The sequence below is a fragment of the Diorhabda sublineata genome, chromosome 7, assembly GCF_026230105.1.
Source record: "Diorhabda sublineata isolate icDioSubl1.1 chromosome 7, icDioSubl1.1, whole genome shotgun sequence".
NCBI classification, from domain to species: domain Eukaryota; kingdom Metazoa; phylum Arthropoda; class Insecta; order Coleoptera; family Chrysomelidae; genus Diorhabda; species Diorhabda sublineata.
In genome coordinates, this window is record NC_079480.1 from 14167983 (window position 1) to 14185347 (window position 17365).

Here is a 17365-nt window from a genome sequence, read left to right on the forward strand (position 1 = left end):
ATTATTAAACAAAGTAGATAAAGTTAGAAATTTCAGGACTTTGGGAAATAAATTTAGGAATTCGAATTCATATTATATTTCACTCTGTATAATTTTTTTTAATAAAATAAGCTGTCATTTTCATTAGTTACTTATGTGGTTTGAAAATCACTTATTGCATTTGAAATAGAATATTATACGAGGTGAAATATCCAATAGAAATTCTTCAATTTATTCCTCCAAATCCGGTCCTGAAATTTCTTTCACTTTAGCTAGTATCAGTCGAAGGTTTTAAAAAATCAGTATAAACTCTATGCCAATTAATGATTAATTCCACTAATCACCCAGTAAATTGATAAAGAAGAAGTGTTTTTAATAGTCACATGATATAATCACTGAGGGGCTCTACTTATGTAAAGCTCTCCATGATTCACCCTGTATATCTTATTAATTTCACTTTGAGGCGAATTTCTCTTGGACATATACCGAATACAATTTGGGATATTCGCACAAATCCTCCATCAAAAGTTTTTTTTATGAACTATTCCAGACATCGCTGGTCTGAATTAAATTTAGTCATTAAATTGTAAATCAACATAAATAGAAGTTGAGAGCGTGTGATACAAAACAAACACGTGGTCTAGTATTAGTTAAGTGTGTAGAATCGTAGAGTTTGACTAACGGCAGCAGTTAATTGCTTTTAGCGACTGTTAAATACTTGTTAACATCGGGCGTGAAAATTCGCGTTGCACGACGTCTACTGATGACATAAATTCATTGGTACAATGTTATATTACACCATGAGGTTAATATTATTGATTCAATCTTCAAAATTGGTCGTTAGCTACAGTTAGTATTAACCATATCTGATACTGTCAAATAACAAAAAGTAATAGAAGAAATATTTGTGCGGGGTGTTCCAGGAAAAATGAAGTTAAGTTAATCGATCGGAAAAAATTTTTTACATTTCAATTTTTTTCTTATGTGAGTAAAATTTTGATCTATGGTATACTTTCCGATTTAAAAAGCAAGACATTGTTGGTAATATACAATTTTTGTCCTCATTTATTGGACTCAACACCTTCATAGGAATACATGCAGTGATGTTTGGATATAATTGTAAATATTTAATTATAAAAACTTATAAAACGTCCTGAAATTCTTCAATTTAGTGCTATCAATGATTTACGAACAACCCAGCAATAATCTAAATTTGCAGAAAACGCCCAAAAACAAAAATAATTATTATAACGCTGTCTATGTAGGACAGACATCTCAGTATTTGGAAAATAGACTAAAAGGTCATCAGTGCGATCAAAAAATGAAACTGCATCAACAAACCATGGAATATAAAAAAAAACATACATTCAATTACAAAAATTCTTGATACGGAATCAAATACACGGGAAAATAGATTTTTAGAAAATGTTTACATATACAGGAACGAAAATCAATAAATAACAAAAAAAATCTAATAAATTTAATTGAAATTTCTATTTTATTATTAAATCGATGACTGCTACATATTTTTTAGGGGTAAAAATTAAGGAAAAATTACTTTTTCTTGTTAAAACAGATTTCTATTTTGATTTTATTTTGTTATTCATGATTTAGATGATCTTTTGATCAATATAAGTACGCAAATTTTCAGTGTCAATATAATAATTTGATAAAGACTAAAAGAAGACGAAACGTCAAATTTTTACCTTTCATTTTGAACCAATTTTCATAGAAAAGAGATCTAAAATGAGAAAATTCTACTAATATATTTATGCCTCAGACGATTTACGAACATTCTAACAAACCGTCAGTCCACGTGGACTCATCATTTCCACTGTTTACCAATGAAAACATCGATTTGTATGCATAAATGCATTGGATAACACGTCATTCCACAGCTCAATTAAAAATGTTTGATAGTGTTTTAATACCTCCTATAAGTATTTTTAATGAATAATTACAATTTATGATAATTTTCTTCAGAATGTCTCTTATGGCGAACGGTTCCCTTGGCAAGTACGACGATCTAAATATCTAAAAATCTTTAAAACCTTAAATTTTATCGAGTTTAAAAAAGAGTTTACTTTTGTTGAAAAACTTATTTTTGCTATCTTTAGATTGAACAAGTTATCCATGTAAAAGTAACGGACTGTTAACCATTGAGCATTAGCGAATTTTTTGCATCAAGACTCGCATTTTTGAAATAAATTATATCTGACCACTCTGTATGATAACAATTGACATAAACGCTGCGTAATTAATTTTAAAACGTTCTCAATGTTTAACTTGATATCTTAACACATAGAGTGAGTAAGGGTCTAAGCACCCTTAGATAAGGTTAACGTTCTTGTTGTCAACTAAGGGACTCCTCGTAAGCCTTTTAACAACTACAGTCGACCAATTTAATATTCCGATGTTTCATTAGCGCTGGTACATTTCACACAGATACGGATTTCGTGGTAACAATCTGGTAATTTATTTGAAACAGTAAACGACATAAAAAAGGAAGCAAAAACGAGAGTTGTATATCTATAAGAGACCAATCTGATGAAACGTTTGAAGACTATCAGAGCAAGGCTCGTCTTAGCCTCATTTTACTACAATGGAGCTAGATATTGAAATTCGCATCACTCGGTAAACTTGAGAAGTAAAAAAAATAGTCTTATCCAATCGAAAATAGAATTTAAGGTTTTTTTAAGACCGTTGGATCACGGAATTTCATTGAGATTCATGGTACACGATCTTAATGGGGACCCATATTCTTCCAAATAACAGTTACCTTCTTTCCTCTCAAAATAACTAGCAGGAAATACCAAATAGTCGCTGGTGGTTAGATCTGGTAAATACGGTGAGTTCTCACACAGTCGTCATCACTTTTTCGGTTAATAAAATCTCTTTAATTTCTGTTTAATATTAATGCGAAGACTCCTAATTTTAGCTACTTAAACTCAAGGTCTATTGTATTCATCAATATTTATGGTACACGATCATAATGGGGACCCACATCATAGATGATTGATTATAAACAAAGTAGAAATGATAAGAAAATACGTAGCCTCGTATTATATCTTGTATTATCAATTATGACATTGAAATGGTATATATGGCAACGCTGAGTAGATTTAATCGTTTCTATAAACATATTACGGTCGAAGAAAAAAATTTTCTTATGTACATATCAATATTTCATAATAATATGTCAGAAATTTTGACAAATATCCTTTTTCCATTCAGGAAACTTGCCTGGTCATTTTCTTGTAAATGTGAAGTTGGCAGATAAATAAATGGATACGCTAACACAGCAAAAGGAAAAGGGTCACGATGTTTAATGTAAGACCGTTACTGATAAATTAGGTTTGCAGTGGCCATCGTTTACGTGGCTGGAACATAAATGCCACGTTGCCAGTTATAATATCATAAGATCATATACAATAATCGATTTCACTTGTCACTACAAGTTTTCCGTCTCTTATACAGAAGTCGGCATAATAATTTATAAAAAGAAATTACAAAAGGGATACCAAAAAGGGTTACTGTAAGTGTTCAAATTGATGCCTATCTTCATCAATGCATGGAAGCTGTCTGTGAAGAGTATAAATTTATTCTTCAATTGCAGTTCAGAGGTCGGATGCGTGCAACAACTCGGTCCTTCAGAAGGCGCTATAGAAAAAAATCACATGGTGTAAAGTCACATGATCGTGTGGGCCACTCAATGAATCCTCCATTCTCCAGAAAAAAGTACGGAGGACATGGATACCTGTCCACAGGCACAAGCAGGTTAAATTCCTCTTCAATGAAGACTTGAGGATTTTAATAGTTCCAGTACAAGCAGATATCCTGACTGTATCCGAGGTACCACTCGCAATATTCGTTCAGAACGCGGGTCGTCGACAACAGAGCCCATTTCAAAGAATTCCTGGTACGTCCTCCACGCTGTTGAACGATTTGGTAGTGGCGAGTTCAGAATTTGCTGTTGAAATTCGTTAAATATAGATGAAGATTTGGACTCAACAAATCATTGTCTATTTAAGATTATACATATAGCTGTATCGTTTTTTTTTTCATTAACCATCAATTTTCTGGGTTCCAAGGTGTAGTGTGCAATCTATTGTGAATTTTAGTGTGGTTATGAACAATTTGGAAAGAAATTTGAATACCGAATAATCGGTCTTTTAACAGTTACTGAAAAAACATTCGAAGGAACTTCTAACAGTAGACAAAGTTTTGCATTAGTTTTTATTACTGTTAAGTAATGAACCCGAGGACTACGAATGCTTTATTATTTTGATACTCTATCGTTCCTAAAAACAGATAATACTGATGTGGTAAGAAACGATTCAGTCTTTTAATTATTTAAGATTAAAAAACCGATAAATTGAGCATTTGGCTTACATGTCAATACTCTTACTAATTTTATTAGACAGAGCCTCTTCTTCTTATTACATAATGAAAAACCTTGCGCCAAACACCATCAATTGACAATTCCTGCAGTGAAATATTTTGTAACCTAACCTAACCTAACCTAACCTAACAATCAATTGAAAATTACTGCCGAGAAAAAATTGTTTTTAGGAAAAAAATTTCTAGCGAAAAAGGAAGTTCATAAAAAAGTTATACACAATTTTGAAGTAAACTCAATCTTTTGGTTGATAAGACTCGATATATTTCGGCAGTACTCAAATTGACCAACCAAACATAACTTAATCTTCACGAACAAAATGGTCGATTGGATTACTACCGAGATGTTTTGAGTCACAACAACCAAAAAACTAGATTTATGTCTATGTATTGATGTAAATATGCGCACAAACCACATCGACAGCTGAAAAAACATCAAAAAAGTTCATTCTGTCACTTTTGTCGGATTTCAAAGGTATTATGTTTTTTGAGTCTGCTTCCAAGGAACCAAATGATCAATTCTGCTGTTTACTGTTAATAATTAATGAAACTGGATGAAGCAATCAAAGAAAAAACGAGCAGAACTGTCAAATCGGAAAGGTATGATAATGCAAGGTCTTACACATCTTTGGCAACTCGTGGGAAACTATTGGAGCTTGGCTGGGAAGTGATGCCACATCCTCTATACAGCCCTGATCTGGCACCATTTATTTCGAAGTTTGCAGAATTCTTTGAATGATCGAACTTTCATAAATGACAATCACCTTCAATCGCACCTGGTTCAGTTTTTTACAGATAAAGATTAGAAATTTTATGAGCGCGGAGTCATGAAGTTGAAAAAAAGATGGCAAAAGGTTATTGAGCAAAATAGAGAATATATAACTGATGAAAAACTTTTATTTGTTAAAAAAAAATGTTTTACTTCATATCACGAAATTACTGAATAATAGATTAGGATGAAGGATAAATAATAATAAATAATTCTTTTATTGTAAAGACTATGACTATGAACTAATATAAACTATCAAGAGTAAACTCATCTAATTGATATTCTGTAATAAAGGAATTCACAATTTATTTAAAACCGTCATTCGCCACGTCAAGAAACTTATGTAATTTAATCTTTAGATGGTTAAACCAAGTTTTGAAACCCCAATTCTCTTCAGTAATATATTAAAAAAGTTCAGATAGTACGGAATCTCCATGTTGAATTTAATAATTGTGAGTTTTATCCACCATAAGCTCGTATCCATTTTCTTAAATTCAAAGTCAGAATAAAGCTCCATTCGTCATATATGGAGCGATTTTAAAAATGTTTGTTTTATGTTAAAAGCAAAAACACGAAGGTGGAATATTCCAAAAAATTTACATTTCACAGCAATCTCTACCACGGTGCCGGTCTGCTTTTGTTAGATTATCGAACAAGAAAATAGAATTTCCTCAGCGAAAACCGAAAAGTTGTTGATTCGTCTCCTTGTGGATTACATTCTGGAAACCACGTAGCGCCGCCGGAAAATTGGATATGGACGCACTAAGTGCTCCAAAGCATACACCCAAATGTATCAAATTTGCTCAAAATCAAAGGAATACTTCTACATATCTTGATATATAATGTATTACAAAAAGTTTTCATACCAAATGAATGATGAACGATCTTTACGGAACAATATGCGATGCAATGCAGTGATTAATCAGTGTTATAAAAGTTAAGTGCCTCATTTATCCTTTGAGATATCAATTCCAAAATTTGAGAGAATGAACGATCGAAAACCATGGAAAACTTCTGTGACAGAAGAAAATGAAATTGAAGTTTTACTAGTTTTACACACAAGTATAAAACGTATTTCTAACGAACAAGAACGGTGTGCAAAAAATCCTTGACAAAAAACAAAATAAAATAGTTTTGTTTCAAACTTTTGAATTTCACTAACAGATAGCGCTAGAAAAAATAGAGAAGGTTCACAATTTCATTGAAAGATATTAATTTGGAAAATTTAAGAGTTATCGTTATTATTATGTAATTATCCACAATTTCATTCAATCTCAGTTATATTTTTTCAATTTTGGAAGCAGAAAATAATCCGTGGGTGTTAAATCTAGTGAACAGGATGCAATTCAAACTTTAAATCATTAATTTCGGCCATTACAACAACGGATGTGTGAGCTGGTGCATTGTCTTGATGTAACAACACTTTCTTCCTAATCGAATGTTGCTTTTTTCGCTTGATTTATTCACTCAAACGTTGCAAAATGCTCGCGTTATACTCGTCATTCATGGTTTTTCCTTTTTCAAAATAGTCAATGAAACTAATCCCTCACGCATCCCAAAAAACCGACGCCATGACCTTGGAACGATCTTTGCCTTCTTTACCTTCTTTGACAAACACACGATGGAAACATCTTCTTTGTATCATTGTCAGCAAACCCATCTTACGTTTTTTCATGTCCAAATTTTCAGTTAATATGTGATGTGCCGCACTTTTTGGAATGCCTACTTTATCTGCTAGCTCACTCACTTTCGACCCACGATCATCCAGTGGATTTTCTTCAACATTTTTGGAATCGTCACCTCATTTGGTCTACGACAGCGACGCTGGTCTTTGCAGGTCTTACGACCTCGTTTAAATTCTACTACCCAATATTTTACTGTTGATAACAAAGAAGTAGTCTCACCCAAAGTAGAATCCAGTTCAGCTTTTATAGTGGTTGGGCTAATGCCTTTCATAATAAAAGTATTAAATCACATAATGACCAATTTTTTCCATGTTCACAAATTTCACAAAAATGATCACTATAAATGGCTGCCAAACAAATACTAAATAACGTGACATCTCATACAGGGTGATTCATAATTTTCCAGAATTATCACTTCTATTTGACTGATTTGATAACAATAGATCTTTATTCATGAATTTCTCTTAAATTATACAGGGTGTTGAACTTGTAACGATTTTGATGGAAAATTGGTTATAACTTTTTGAAATAATTGGTATAGTACATCATAGCCCCAAAATGTCATGAAATATAGGGTTTTATATTGAAAAAAAATATAACTTCGATATGGTACAGAATTCTGGGAAACCCCGTAAGTTTGTAAATAATTTTAAGAATATAAAAACTAATGATGACTATAATCCTTCAAATTTTGAAATTGATATCTCAAAAGAGGCACTGAACTTTATTACACTAATCAATCACCATATATATGGCTGTACACCGCTTGCGAAGCTTTATAGATTTTTGTTAGGGGATGGATCAATCACAAATGTCTTCTATCCATTTTCCTCTATCATTATCAATATTTTTCGCCTTCCACATTTGTCTTATCTTCTTCATTTATTTTCCTACTAAATGCTCATATTCTATCTCAATCTCGTCATTTTCATCTTACATCTAGTTGATCCAATTCCATATTTTCCTAATTCTTTTTTTTCCTGCTTTGAGTAGATATTTTTTTATTTTTCTACCACTTTTTCTCCATATTGTTTTTTATTATTATTGCTTGAAAATAGTCAAGTTTTTCAGAATACTGCTGACACTTTTTAGTCTACTAAAATTAGTGCACAATTTGTTTGTTTGTAGCTGAGTGTCCAGCATCGAATCTTTTCTTGAAAATATTTCTATTTGCTGCAGTCACTGTCTCTTCCTACAATGCATTCCACATCTATACTATACGATTTGTCAAAAAGTTCTTCCGGGGCAGCTTGCAGTTTTTTTCCTTAGATAGTTTTCTTGAATGTCCTCTTAACTGCTGATTTGTATTCACATGGAAAATGTAGGAATTTTATTGGTTTCTAGTCTCCTCTAAAGCTACGTCCTCTGAAAGTGGATAAGGCAAATATTTTTTAGCATAAGTCTCCCATCGGAAGAGGAGGTATTTTAGTTACCCTTAACTGAACTAAAAGCTCAATATCCTTCACAAAATATGGATTCCAAACGCAAATTCAAGTTTTGGTCTTATATAAGTTTTGTAAAGAAGTCTTTATTTCAACTGACTGTTCCTAAGAAGCTTTTTGTAGCATACAAATGAATGAATTGGCTTTCTTAACTATTTGGTTAATATGTACATCCAATTTCAGGTTTTCGGTCACTATAACTCCAAAAATCACATTGCTGATTGACTGTAATAATCTCCACGCCGTTTAGTGTATAAGCTCTTCTGAGATTGCTTGAACAAATGTGTAGGACACTACATTTTGTTTGATTGAGGTTCATTTTTCAGGTGTTTGTCCATTCTTCTACTGTTGCAAGCCGCTCAGAAGTATTCTTGGCAAAAATCTTTGTATTATCAGCAAGGAATGATATATTTGTTTTAATGTCCACAGCAAGATCACTTATGTAGATTACAAAGAGAAAGGGATCAAGAATAGACCCTTGAGGTACTACACTAAGAGCCTCGTGCTTCATTGACAAAGTACCATTCGCTTTCACTTGGAACTGCCTAAGCTGGAGGAAGGATGAAATTAGTGCCGAAAGATTCCCTCTTATCCCAAGATGCTCTAGTTTGTGTAATAATAATCTATTAGGGGCTTTGTCGTCCACTGGTCTAGACATGCCAGAAGATTGGTTGTTGTGGAACGACCAGGTATAAACCCACGCTGTTGGTTCCTTTGCTATTATCTTCTCCATAACTTTACACTGATGACAAGTCAAACTAATCAGTCTATAGTTTGACGCTAGATCTTTATCTTCTTTCTTAAATATAGTTGCTTGGCGGCACATATCAGGAATTCTCCCAGTTTCCATACATTCCTTGAAAATTTCTCTCAAAGTCGATGTTATCGACTTTACACAGCGTTTTAAAAATATTGTGGGAATTTGGTCTGGGCCTGGGTTGGAATAGTTTTTCCAGTTGTCAATGGCTTCCTCTACTTTTGCATCGGTGAAATTTATGGTAATAATGTTGACGTTAACGAATGGGTTCTATAAAGGAAGAAATAATGGACGCATAAGTCGTATGGACAACAATAGACTGGTCAAAATAGCGCGCGATAAATGCGAAGGAGTACCGGCCGACCCAGAAAAAGGTGGAGCGACAACCTTGAAGCAGGATAGGAGTGAAGGATGTCGATGATAAAACAGGCAACTACGCCTAATACACGGAAGAAGAAGAAGAATGCTGGGAATTACTCGTGTGTTTTCATGCAAACTAGGTAATGTATTAAGATTTGTGTTCTTAGTAAATGTCTGCTCAAATCGGTCTGCAAATGCTTCAGCTGCTTGTTCGCAATCGCAATATTTGTTCCACATATTTTTTTGTTTCCTTTTAGCCAGTATAAAATGACTTCAAACATCTATGTTTCCCTAATATATCAGCAAGAATTCCATCAGTTTTTCGATTGCCACTTCGAACCGATGATGATGAAACCTTCCCTAATATATTTTTTGAAACTTTGGGATTTTATATTGCTCACAAACTTTTTCGTTTCGTGGGAGCCAACATCAAAATGCTTTCAGTTCGGGGAAATAATTTGGGCTCGTTAAAATTTTGATAACAACACTTGAAACTTGGAACGTTAAAGGGTTCGAATATAGAATATAAAGGGAGTATTAATAACTTTAATTAATAATAATTTCAAATATTGATTATAATTGACGTTACGGGACATTTCTATTATATTTTCTACCCCATTATTATCACTTGAATAAACAATAATTAGAACTTTCGGTTGGGGTATGAAAACAGTGTGAAATAAATTGTATCGTGCTTCAGTTAGTGAAAGGTAAAACTAATTGCTCTCTCATTGAAAGTTTTGTAACTATAATGGCCAGCTCTATTCGAAATTATAGCTTCTGTTCGTGATTAGATCCAAATAGAAACCTTCTCATACAATTGCACTTAATCTATATCGAATTCTATCTGCTAAATTGTAAAAAAAAATTAATTCAATATTGAATCGGACGTGGATAACCTCATTTCTATAAAAATCTATGGAATATACAGTTAAATCTACATAAAACCAATACAAAGTTAACATTAACACGCAAAAACTGATTATAGTGCAATCGAAATATCTGATTATATTCGCTAGAACTCAGTAATTTCTTTTTTTGTATAAGTGTGCATGTCACAGCATTATTTTCACGTCATCTACTCAATCCTGAATTTTTGCATCCGTGTATATTAACTTATAGTTACTATTGAAGTTGTTTTGTTGCTAATTTATTATTTACAAAAACCGATTGACACACATTGAAAATCAACAATTCAACTTATTTTTTATCTATTACCTTAGTCAGTTATCTATTAATGTCAAACTTATCTTCTTTATTTGCAAATCTCACTACAACTATATCGAATATTGAAATTATAATAATTCATGTTTTATCTATTTAGAAATATTACAATTTCTAGTAGTTTGATTATCAAAGATTTGTCAATTGTTATTTAACTATATACACAACCATCTAATCTATATTCTGGTAAGCCGAAGGCAAAACATAGAAGCTCCATTTTGTTATCCAAACATCTCATGAATACAAATGGAGACGGACTTAGTTTACCGAAAAAAAGCTTCGTAAATTACGTAAAGTTGTGTGTGGAAAGAAAAAAAGTTTATATTTTGGCATATCATATTAATATTTCATTTATAGTACATTTCATTAGTTTGAATATACTATAATCTGAGAACACTAGAAAAAAAATTATTGAAAAACGGCGGCGGTTCGTCAATGAGTGTACATACAACTTATCATCACTGAATATATGGAAACCTGGTAATTAACTAGTGATCCCCGATTTTCTTGAAACTACAGAGTGTTATTCCATACCACAAAATAAGCGTTTCTGCTTGAGGTTACTTATTTGTACAAATATGATCTCAGAAAATTGAGTCCAAAGTTTTTGTTTGTAGCACAAATTATGTTTACCTGATCTGTAATGTGATTTTGCACCTTACACATTGAAGAAATATAGAAATTCATGTAATCAAGGATGAAAATTATGATATAAGGTTATACGAGGGCTGCTCCTTGAGTTTATGATTATATATGGGTTTATTGTTTAATGGGTTTATTGATTTAAAGAAATGTTGATGAATCATGCAGAATTGAACGTTCGATGTTGCTCTAATAGAACAATGGCGAAATGTAAAGTTATTCCAAACAACAGACGACCATTTTCTTGTTGGATTTGGCTCATTTTTAAAAGATTCTTCACCTATCACGATCTTATGAAGCATCGCTATTGAATTTTTTCGACATTTCTTCGCACCAATTGAAACTACCGATTATCAAACTAAACTATCCATTGCCAACAAATCTTCTTAACAGTTAAATGGTTAGGCAATATTGAATGTATACGATTGTAGCCAATTCCTAACTATGTCTCAATCTCACGGTATGACACACGACGGTATTTCGATTTTGAGTTTACCGTAAAGATGTTCTCTGGCACAACAGCCGATTTCAGACGATCATCAATATATAAGAACTGTTTTTATGAAAATTTGATTAATATTATCGGATAACTCTTGAAATCGCTGAAGGTCTGGTCATCCAGGTAAAACTTAATCTGAACTAATCAAATCAGGGAAGCCAGTTCAAAGATCTCGTTAGTGCAGGTTCGCGGTAAACCATTTTTCAAATAATGCAGCATCTTGGTCACCATATTTTGATCTTTATCTTGTTTCTCAACGTAACGTGTCACTCCTGTGTGTCTTGATTATGATCATATATTTTTCTTTGAAGGTTACTAGAAATGGTTCTGTTCAAATGCTGATCAAGTTAAATCATTTCAGCGGTCTGGTTTTCTTTGTCTTATTGTATATTGTGACCCATTTGTGTATCCTATCAACTATATTTATGTTTGAGTCACGATAGGTCTAGTCAATATTTTGTTGACTAGTCTTTAAACAGTCATCATCAGCGCACATTTTAATCTGAATCATGTCTAATGGTTAACACATAATAGGTCAGGTTTCTAGTTTCTTCTTCTAGAACTCGGGATCGCCTACAAGTCGAACTGTTCTCTTCCGTATTGAGTCGAGCATCTTCAAAATATGCCTGGGAGCCGAGTTCCAAATGTGCGAGCAATATTCTTAAGATGTACGAATCTTGTAGAAGATTAGAAGCTGTTGCGGAGTATAAAGCTTCTTGGTTTTAAAGAGGGACTTTCTAAGGTGTATCTATCGATAAAAATCTGAATGGATCATGGCACGAAAACACCAGGATTTACACGAAAAGTTGTAGATGGAATAAAACCAATTCAACGAGTCGTGAATATATTCATATTGGGAGTGACAGAACTTTGTAAAGGAATAAAATTTAAGGATGCAAGCGAATGAATATACTAGATTGATATCTTAGCGCTGAAGGACCATGATAAAAGGACTATTTGAAAAGGATATCTTCCAATTGTCCAGCAGTGGATGAAACAAGTTGCTAAATGATAATGATGATGATTCTAGTTTTGGAAAAACTTACTAACTGTAACCTTTCTATACGTGAGGAAATTGGCGGATGAATTGAACATTAGCAAGGATCTGTTCGCACCATAGATCTCGTGCAAGAGAAGGAACTGATACCGATGCAAACAGATGCAAGCCGCTAGAGATTTCATTACCATGTGTGATCAGAATTAGTTCTGTGAGACTTGGTGCTACCAACTCGATTCAAGAAGCGTTAAATGTCAGCATAGATCAGCAGGACTGGTTAGTTGGTGCTGCTGCATGATAACTAACGTCTGCTATTTCTTGAATCAACTTGCTCTAGATCATCTCCTTTAGTCTGATGTTTGTGGAGTTCTTTCTGGTTATGGGATCATGAAAGGAGCATGATTTGAGGCGATTAGACGTTGTTCAGCAAACTATTCCAACAGAGTCATTGCCTCAAATCTCTTACAATATAATCTAACTCATCGTGGAAAAAGCGTTTTAACTCATTTGATATACCCAGCAATATTCTGTTATAGGCATAGTCCTTCAAAGTCTTGTTCGAAGGATTCAGATATATTTTTAGGTACTGAAGAGTTAAGTGAGGGCTACTAGCATTTAGCTTGATTAGCAACAGACAAAGAGTTGTATTTTTTCACGGAATCACATACACGTCTAAAAACGTTGCTACGACGCTAAATTACTTCACTTGTGATCGCCAAATCAGCGTTGTATTTAAGATAATGTGTCAAGTTGTGTCTAGTTAATAATTTTAAGTGTAAAGCTCAATTTCTGTTTCAAAATTATTATTATCAAATTATACCGAATTCTCGTATAAAGATTGTACAATCTGTCAAGATCGATTTAGTGGATTATTGGCACAAGCTGATATTTCGTGTCGATACTGCAATATCGTCAATATAATTTCAGGAAAAATAAATATCATAAGATGAAAAACGTACCGAGAATTATAATTTTCGGTTTACATTCGGTTTACATTATTTTTATGTTATGGAATAAATACAATTAATATCACAAGCGAACTAATTGGTATTCATTATATTATTTATATATTTTTATTTGCCATTGTCGTATCATTAGTTATTTCAATTATTTCTCTGTATAATTCTATTTCCTTTTTTTTTACTTCACATTCATTATCATTTAATGTTGACTCATTTAATCTTGTATATTGTAATTCTACATCTAATTTCACTATATCAAATAAGTCCATTTCTAATTTTAGTTGATATAGTTCTCAATTTAGGGTTTTTGAGTTTGAAGTTGCCGTTTTTCCAGAATTTGAATTATCTTTTAAGCTTAAATTACAAAATGTATTCAATAAATTTGTTTGATAAGGAGATATATAAAAGGATCAAAAATAAGGAGACTTGACACTTACAGCTATCTGAAGTACTATCCCTAGTAGAAAAGTAGATGTAGTGCTTCTGTACTGAAGTACGTAGTCTATACGTGAAAAATCGCGACTGTACTTATCATACTGACTGCGCCAATTATATTTTTCGTCTTACGAACACAAAAATTACAATTACTTTTATGTTATGGAATGAATACAATTAATATCACAAGTAAACTAACAATATTCATTACAAAGTTGTTTACAATAATCTTATTTCATGGTAAAATAAACACTGACAAATGTATATGAAATATGATACTATTACGCTTTATTTTTAAGAATATTCTAGAATTTTCTTCATATAACTTCACTGAGAGAGCATTTTCCGCAAAAAAAAATTATTATAAAACTGAATATCTAGTGATTCATTGATGAAATATTCACAGCTGCTGTGTTCAAGGTCGAAAAACTGTGCGAAAAAACAATGAGCCGTATTCAAAAATGGATAAAAATGTCTAGACGATATGTATTAAAAACCAAAGCAGTAGATATTGACACAAATGGAAGTTGTAATGTTATAAATTTTCTCGTGTACTTTATCTTACTACTTGTAGGACTTTAAAAAGTAGCAGAGCCCCGAACGAAACACTGATATACCAGGGCGAGTTCTAAAGAAAAGATAATAACAACCTTTCCCATGAAAAATGATTAAATAGTTTATCTTTTGTACCATATATTCTTAGCCTTGATAAAGATCAAATAAGAGATCGAAACGTTGCCATTGTAAAAAACTCTTGATGTTTTATTTGAGTCCACAGTCTTTAGAATAGATTTATTGTGAACCACACTACGGTGTATTGGAGAAAAATATATTTCCTTTGGTTTCGATTTGCTACAACATTCACCTCAGGTCGTTTTAAAACGAATTGCTCCATGTATTGGTTTCAAAACCGCCAAGAAAGACTCCTTATTGAACATTCGACCTTCTGTAAGAAATTTATGGTGAAATACACGAAATACACCATGAAGAAAAACGACACTTCAATTTTCTACTGATTTCGACATGGTTTTTTCGGTCCCGGATCATTTTTGGAGTTCTATATGCTATATTATTGAACCGTTTCGAAGTAGTATTCACGAATCCACGTCTTGTCATCAATAATGATGTGTAATGATGATGTAGGGTCTTTAGCTATATTTCTAAGTTTCTCTACTCGACAGATCTTATGCTACGAGTCTTTAATACTTCAATAATTTTAAGTACCTTTTCTAAAAATTTTTTTGCATTAGAGTAAACTTCTTGAAACACCACCAAAATATATTGAATAAGGATTAGTTGTTTCCTAGTCGTATGTATTAAATTATGCAATTTATAATCTAAACAAACATATAAATCGAATTGTTCGACTGTGTCCAAGTTCTATAATTCTCAAACAAATTTTTCGTTTTTTGTTATGAACACAGTTCAGCCCATTACCTGAAATCTATTATTCATGACATTCAAACCTCTCTCGGTTTCCCGTCGGTATTTACTATTCCCTACATCGACTTCTTAACCATCTGCTCCCTAAATTCGAATGAAACTAACTTTTAAGTGGAATCATTAAATAATACATAGTTTGTGAATGGTGGTTAGCGGCTGTAATAGCGCCAATGAACAAGGAAGTAGCTAGAAATTGGATAAAAGGGAATTAGGTTACACTATGTTTTTTACCGTTTATCAATACTAAATCGTTTGTCATTAAACAGTTGTCATTTGTCATTATTTATTTAATATTTTTCATTAAAACATATGATTAATCAGTTGTCAATAAGTAGATGTAATTTTTTGTCATATGTCATTAATATTAGTTATCATTTGTCAACTGTCAGTTCAATTAACATACGCATGGTGTATTTAGTCCTGTGTATACATAGTGGAAAATGGAGTATATATACGAGACATATTTTTAAGTAAGTACCATTTTGCGATTCCACCGCCGCAACCACAAAGTCGTTGTTCCGCACATGCTCGCTGGTTACCTACATCTCTTGTCTACGCACTGGCGCCATTACAGTTTGATTCTTCTTTGTGTACGTTGTCTACTGAGTGTTTAAGATGCCTCCGACAATCGTGAGTCCCGCCGATTGTGAAGTATGGGCTGTTATACGATTTCTTAGTGCTAAAGGCGTAAAACCGATCGATATTCATCGTGAGATCTGTGAAGAAGAAGAAACAACAATCCATGGAATGGCGACATTCATCATCACCCAAAAAAGTGAAGCTTAAGCAAACAATTCCTGCCCGGAAAATCATGTGCACAGTTTTTTGGGACAGAAAAGGAGTATTGCTAGTGGAGTATCGGCCTCGTAATGAGACAATCAATGCAGCGTCTTATTATGGGACATTGAACAATCTGCTGAGTTGAGTAATGGTATCGTTTTGCTGCATGACAATGATAATACGATAATACGTTGCTTTTTGAAAGTATTGAACTCAAAAAAGATTTGGCTAAATTAGTGGTGGAAGAAATATTCAGGATCATCCACAGCGGAGCCTGAATCATTTACATTTTTCTCGAATTGAGGTAAAATAACTTCTCTAAAATTGGTTAAAGCTGAAACCACCATTTGTAGCTTTTTGTGAGAAATAGTTGCAGATTTTGCAAAGATTCCATATTTCTAGAGTTACAAGAAAGCCTCGATATCAAGAATCTTTGAATGTTATAATTACACCAAACACATCTAAATTGTAGTCTGGATAAATTGTGCAAACGATTCATTTAAACGTAATTCTCAGATGGGTATTCGTCTCATCAAGAAACATCCATTTAGAATTTTGATATTTACTAGAAATTTATTATGTTTAATCAAGTTCCGTCTGATGTCCTCAGATTTGTTCGAGGGTTCATTTTAGGTACAACGATTTACTAAGTTTCCCAAGAAAATGGATTACACGTCGTTCAAAGATCGTTAGCTCTGATATGCTGCTTTGTTTGTTGTATGATATAATAATTATTCTACAAACATTATATAATGAATCAACTTGTTCGATTTCGAATTGTTTCTGAACGTTGGTCACGCTTTAGGACAATCCTAGAATGAACATCGTTTATCAAAACACTCGTGGAATAGAAGTCGATTCATAAAATTGACGTTTTCCGTTGCCAGAGACAAAATTAAGGACATTGAAATGCATAGTTACCGTTTGACATCGGCGTTTGCCATTGGTGACTTGTTAATACCTTTAATTTTCAGCCAATCACATCCGTCTGCG

The 17365-nt window shown here is 32.8% G+C and overlaps 1 protein-coding gene across 4 annotated transcripts in view; it reads left to right on the forward strand.

Moving 5' to 3' along the window:
• LOC130446338 (cell adhesion molecule 4-like) overlaps positions 1–17365 on the forward strand; it is a 255314-nt gene that overhangs the window by 11706 nt on the left and 226243 nt on the right. Inside the window, exon 1 of one of the 4 annotated variants that reach the window (XM_056782536.1) lies at positions 879–963. The exons of the other annotated variants lie outside the window; for them this stretch is intronic. The gene's annotated coding sequence lies outside the window, so the exon portion shown is untranslated. Of the gene's footprint in view, positions 1–878; positions 964–17365 lie in introns of those variants that run through there. 4 annotated transcript variants of the gene reach the window in all.